Here is a 7005-nt window from a genome sequence, read left to right as displayed (position 1 = left end):
CATCACAAATAACACGGTAAGCCACTGACTGAAGAGTTCTCACACTGTACAGATATCTTACCTCAGGGGTCGCCGGTCGGTCGGCAACCTTTTTGACGTGAAGTGCCATGTTTTCATTGTCTTGTGGGGCTGCCACACTTTTTTTGACTCGAGAACTACTTGTGAAATGACCAGTTCAAAAAGATACTGTAGCCTATAGGCTATATCAAAAAATATTTTACCTGAGGGGGCTTTGGAATAACTAATGCCACTCATGGCGTTACATAATATAGATTGGGAAATAGTGGGGGGATGTCGTAATAGTAACGGAGCAGCCTTGCACATGTTAATATAACTTTGTAATGCTACTGATGTTTACTCACAACACACGCATGCCGCAATATAGCCTACATTTCGGCCAATTGAAAGGAGACGATCTACAAGCTCACAATGCGTCCCGATGTGAGTCATTGTGAACTTGTAGATCTGCCATTTTCAAAAGATTTTTATACATTTAAAAACTTGAAATGGGACATTCTGCATAATCTTTTATCACACTGTATAACTTAGAAATTGAACATTGGTCAGCTTTGCCCTTTGCTCTGACAAAGGCCACAGAACATAGGCCGAAATGTTGTGTTTTTTTACCCCGCCTTGGTAAATAAAGTAAATTAAAATCGCCAAAGTAACTAGTAACTAAAGTTTTAAAATAATTGTAGTGGAGTAAAAGTAAAAAGTTCCGAGATGTAGTGGAGTAGAAGTGAAAGTACTGGAAATTGGAAATATCCAAGTAAAGTACAAATACCTCAAAATTGTACTTAAGTAAAAGTACTTACTTTCTACCACTGTTAATTGTACAGTACGTCTCACTTAATTTAACTGACTAAACCTTTTTAGATTTTTTGATTTTATTTTAAAAGAAGAAAACTAAACTCACTAACTAGATCACTGAAAAACATGTTAAACATAATACATACATATTTCATATGACAAAAGACATCATGGCCTGCATACAATGTACAGTAATGTGGTTAGTTTCACTGTGGATATTGTGATCATTGACGTGTCCGTCTTCTGTTCAGGTGACTCCATCTATCAGGGTCACCAGCTGTGATCAACATCTGTATACGTTGAATGAGAGCTAGACAGTAAGTAACCGTTTATTAATTGCAATTTATTACAAAGTGAATCCTTCAGTAAGAATAGGTACATTTCTCTCTCTCTCTCTCTCTCTCTCTCTCTCTCTCTCTCTCTCTCTCTCTCTCTCTCTCTCAGTAAGATAACTATATTACTGCAATTATGTTTTATTAAATGTGCATTAAACTGTATTAAATAATGTTGAACACTAAGGTGCTCGTTGTTTTTTAGGAGATTTGAAGACTTCACTGCTGATGTCCATGATCTGCCTTTAGAGTTACAACCTCCAGAGCTCAACAACTGAACTGAGAACAGCAGCACAGGTATGATGATATTCACTAACACACTGTCCTTTTAAACTACGCTCAGTGTAAACACACATGATGATATTCACTAACACACTGTCCTTTTAAACTATATGATCAGTGAAAACAGCAAAACACACATGATGATATTCACTAACACACTGTCCTTTTAAAGTTAAACTACGCTCAGTGAAAACACACATGATGATATTCACTAACACACTGTCCCTTTAAACTATATACGCTCAGTGAAAACACACATGATGATATTCACTAAGACACTGTCCTTTTAAAGTTAAACTACGCTCAGTGAAAACACACATGATGATATTCACTAAGACACTGTCCTTTTAAAGTTAAACTACTCTCAGTGAAAACACATGATGATATTCACTAAGACACTGCCCTTTTAAACTACGCTCAGTGAAATCACACATGATGATATTCACTAAGACACTGTCCTTTTAAAGTTAAACTACTCTCAGTGAAAACACACATGATGATATTCACTAAGACACTGTCCTTTTAAAGTTAAACTACTCTCAGTGAAAACACATGATGATATTCACTAAGACACTGCCCTTTTAAACTACGCTCAGTGAAAACACACATGATGATATTCACTAAGACACTGTCCTTTTAAAGTTAAACTACTCTCAGTGAAAACACACATGATGATATTCACTAAGACACTGTCCTTTTAAAGTTAAACTACTCTCAGTGAAAACACATGATGATATTCACTAAGACACTGCCCTTTTAAACTACGCTCAGTGAAAACACACATGATGATATTCACTAAGACACTGTCCTTTTAAAGTTAAACTACTCTCAGTGAAAACACACATGATGATATTCACTAAGACACTGTCCTTTTAAAGTTAAACTACTCTCAGTGAAAACACATGATGATATTCACTAAGACACTGCCCTTTTAAACTACGCTCAGTGAAAACACACATGATGATATTCACTAAGACACTGTCCTTTTAAAGTTAAACTACTCTCAGTGAAAACACACATGATGATATTCACTAAGACACTGTCCTTTTAAAGTTAAACTACTCTCAGTGAAAACACATGATGATATTCACTAAGACACTGCCCTTTTAAACTACGCTCAGTGAAAACACACATGATGATATTCACTAAGACACTGTCCTTTTAAAGTTAAACTACTCTCAGTGAAAACACACATGATGATATTCACTAAGACACTGTCCTTTTAAAGTTAAACTACTCTCAGTGAAAACACATGATGATATTCACTAAGACACTGCCCTTTTAAACTACGCTCAGTGAAAACACACATGATGATTGTTGTATTATCTAGTTGCTGGACCCTCGTCCGGTTCTGGCAGACCGATAGTGTGTGCAGGCTGGGTGGTGTGTGATAATCCAACTGAATTATTCCTGTGGTAACGGCGGCGATCGACGGCCCCGGGAGAACGATAATAACGGGACACTCGGACACAGTATCTCGCCAAAGATTCACAATTTATTATACACTTACAGAATCATATATAGCTCTGGATCCTTGTGTCCTCATGACGTGCCACTGAGACATAACAATAACAATCGGCTACAGCAAGTTGACCTTGCTCTCTGAGATGTCTTCAGTGGCTAACTAGAAAGTCAGTCTGTTACAGTTCATGGCAGTACACAATACATATTCTGTACATTTGTATATTCACGTACAAGTACACAGCATAGGCACTCATATACATATCATGTTGTATATCACAACAATGATATTCACTAAGACACTGTCCTTTTAAACTACGCTCAGTGAAAACACACATGATGATATTCACTAACACACTGTCCTTTTAAACTACGCTCAGTGAAAACATAATGTTTCTCAAATGTGCAATTTATCCAGCGAAGCACATGCTGCTCTCCTGAGCACATCTACCTTATATGAGGTCACGTGATTTGAATCATAAAGTATGGTTTCACTGCTAGAGCTTACAGTAGAAAGAAAATAATGAGAGCCACATATAATTGTGACAATGCTCAGATATGTCAGAGTCTCAGATTGTCTACTTTTCTACTGTCACAATTTTACATCATTTTGAGGCAAAACATTATTCATTCAATCATCAATTCATTCATTCATGCTCCTCAAGTGGCCATATGATATATCGCTAAACTAGAACATCTGGTTTTAGCCAACGTAATCACCCACTGCACCAAGAGGCTAATCACGCAAGATAAAACATAAAAAGGTCAAATTAGAGTATTAGCCAATGGGTTCTGATATTGGGGCATGTTCTGCTCTATTGTTGACAGAGAGACATTTGTTGTTCGCCAGACGATCTGAATTTGTCTTGTTTTGTGTGTTGCAGATTGGACCAGAGAGAACTCCCAAGACACATGAAGAAGACTTGCAAGCGCGGCAGCAAGACTTCACCAGTAAAACAAAACATATTTTGTTCTGTAAATGAAATGTACACAGCGTATACAGTGTGAAAATGAGTCACTTGCGTTTCCTGAAAGAGGAAAACGTAAACATAAAAGGATGCATACGCTTTACCTTTGGTGTTGATTCACCTAAACCTAATCGCACCATAATGCTTGCTGGGGCAACTGGTGCAGGAAAGTCCGCCCTCATCAATCGAATGATCAACTACATCCTTGGTGTCAAATGGGACGATCCATTTAGGTATGTTTTAGTTGATGAGGGTGAAGCCAAATCTCAAACTGAGAGTCAGACAAGTGAAGTTATTGCCTACAAACTCAACCATCAAGAAGGGTTTCAGATTGACTACTCACTGACCATCATCGACACACCAGGTTTTGGTGACACTCGAGGAATAGAGAGAGACAGGCTGATCTCAGTCAAGCTGAACGAGCTTTTCACTGCCACACAGGGTGTCTCTGAAATTGATGCGGTTTGTTTGGTAGCTCAGGCCTCTCTTGCACGGCTAACCCCTACACAGAGATATGTGTTCGACTCTGTGCTCTCAATCTTTGGCAAAGACATAGAAGAGAACATCAGGGTTTTAGTGACCTTTGCAGATGGTCAGACCCCACCAGTCCTGGAGGCAATCAAGGTCTCAGGAGTCCCATGTCCCAAAACAAAGAACGGGCAGCCACTTCATTTCAAATTCAACAATTCAGCATCGTTTGCACCCAACAAATCATGTCATGCAAACAATGCAGGTGCATGTGGTAATGATGACGATGATGACGATGTTGATCTTCATGATAGTAAAGTTGGCACCTTTGATAAAAAGTTTTGGGACATGGGTTCCAAAAGCATGAAGAGGTTCTTCAAGGCATTGGCTCTAACGCCAACCAAAAGTTTGACTTTAACCAAGGAGGTCCTCAAAGTGCGACAGGTGCTTGAAGTCTCCGTTGAAAACTTGCAGAAGCAGGCCGCGCTTCGGTCAGCGAAGAACGAGGAGATACGACAAGCGACTCAAATACTTGAAACACACAAAGCAGAGATGGCTGCCAATAGGAACTTTGACTTAAGATTCCAGATCATAGAGCCAGTTCAAGTGACACACAATCAGTTCAACACCAACTGTCAGCGGTGCAGCACTACGTGCCACTTTCCCTGTCCATTTGGCAACGACAAGGATAAGTTTCAATGTGTCGCAATGGGACCAGACGGCTACTGCACCGAGTGTCCAGGGAAATGCCACTGGTCCCTGCATTTTAATCAGAAGTACAATTGGGATCATAAAAATGTTTCAGAAAAGCGTACAGTGGAAGAGTTACAACGCAAATATCTAAGGGCTTCGCAGGCTAAGAGGCCTGTTGAACAGCGGGTGTTTAAGTTAAGAGCTGAATATAGCACGCTGCAGATGGTTGAAGCTGAACTTGAGGAGAAGTCAGTGACGTGTTTAGAGAGACTGAAAGACATCGCGCTGATTCCAAAAGCACTTTACACTCCCGACTACATCGACCTGCTCATCAAGGGAGAGAAGTCTGAGCACAAACCAGGCCACCTGGAGCGCATTAAGGCCCTGCAGGAGTTGAGAGCAAAGGCACAAACCATAGTTGAAATAGACAAGAAATTAAACACCCGGGTTGGCCCTGGGCACCGGAGAGTCCAGTACCCATCTTCCTCTCGAGTTTCTGCTTCCACTTCATCTTCATCCTCTTATGGTGCATGTTCTGGGTACCAGAGCGACCCTTACTCATCGTGGTCCGACCTCCCAACACATCATAGTGAAACTGAAGCTCTCATCGGGGATGGGTCTGTGCACCAGAGGGACGAAAGGGGGTTTTATTTGTGTATGTTTGTGTCCATTGTTGTTATCAGTCTTGTTATAATTTTAATATTTTGTGCTTGATATTTGCTCCTTGACATGGAAAGGAGCCAGTTTGGGCACTGCTAGAGCCGTATAAAAGTATAGCCTATCCCTGTGCTGATTACCAGTTGTGTTCACCTGTGTAAACCGTCAGTTCCTTAATTGTGTTGTCCCTGCCAGACGTTAGATGTTGTTAGTGTTCTGTGTGGCTGTGTATTCCTCAAGTTTAGGCTGTTGTGTCAGCATCAACATCGATGTATCCGAAAGACAAATACAAATGTATTCCTATCAGCAATCAGTCATCGTAATAGATGAGAATATGGAAATGTTCTTTTTTTTTTAAATTAAAACTACTAATATTACACAGCATTGAATATACGCTTCCCGTTCTGTGACTATAGTGCCTAGTTTTGCTACCATCCACCATAACAATGAAAGAAAATAAAACACAACAAAATGCAATGTTGCAACTAAGTCCTTGTACATGTGTTGTTCTTTTTCAGGATTGATTGATTGATTTATTAACAGTTTGCAGAATTGTACAGTACATTTCAAGTACAACTCAATACAAAAAACTGTTAACTGTGAGTGGACGACACCATGAAGCGTTACACTCGTTTACAATAGGAATAGGGCCCACCATTTTCAACATTAAGAGACGTACGAATATACACAACTATAGTCAAAACAGGAAATCATCATAGAGGTGGTAAAAAAGGGAAAAGAAACTGTGAGGGGGGAAAAGGGTGTGGGTGGGTGCCCTTTGAGAGCCGTTTTGAAGGAGTCAAGGGATTCACATTGTCTTAATGACTGTTGGTAGGGCGTTCCACATTTTGGTGGAATAGGAGCCACCAAGGAAGCTACGGACTGTATACTGTATGACTCTATGTCTCTATGACCACACAAAATATATTTGAACTTGCTGTAATATGCAAAGACGCACTAGACTAGATCAATAGTGTTCTTTGTGTAAGTGTGATCTGTCATCTGTGTCAATGTGCTGTAGTGTTCTCAGAGGACCAGTAGAGGGCAGTCTAAGTTTATTATTATCCTGACATGAAAACTATTTGACCGAAAATGTCTGTCTGCATAATCATAATGATCTGTTTGTGATTCCTCTCTATTTCATACTTTAGATGTGTTTGTGTGTGTGTGACATTAAAAAAAAAATGGAAAAAAATAAATCCCAAAAAGGTAGCGCATCTAAAAATTCTAATAAATGGAGGACAAAGTACTCAAATTTCCACTTTTTTAATTTCGTTTCGGCTAGCTTTCATCAGAGCATTCAGTAAATTCAACTCATTTCATATAAAGAGTCA

General features: G+C 39.5%; 1 long non-coding RNA gene across 1 annotated transcript; it reads left to right on the top strand.

Moving 5' to 3' along the window:
• The first annotated feature begins 1033 nt into the window (after nt 1-1033).
• On the top strand, nt 1034-3879 carry LOC310857708. Its single transcript, XR_014569169.1, has 3 exons — nt 1034-1127; nt 1348-1439; nt 3770-3879. It is a non-coding gene; the product is annotated as an uncharacterized lncRNA (long non-coding RNA).
• The last annotated feature ends 3126 nt before the right edge of the window (nt 3880-7005 follow it).

The sequence above is a fragment of the Protomyctophum parallelum genome (assembly GCF_964188405.1).
Source record: "Protomyctophum parallelum genome assembly, chromosome: 4".
In the NCBI taxonomy this organism is placed as follows: domain Eukaryota; kingdom Metazoa; phylum Chordata; class Actinopteri; order Myctophiformes; family Myctophidae; genus Protomyctophum; species Protomyctophum parallelum.
This window is presented reverse-complemented; position numbering and strand designations above follow the sequence as displayed.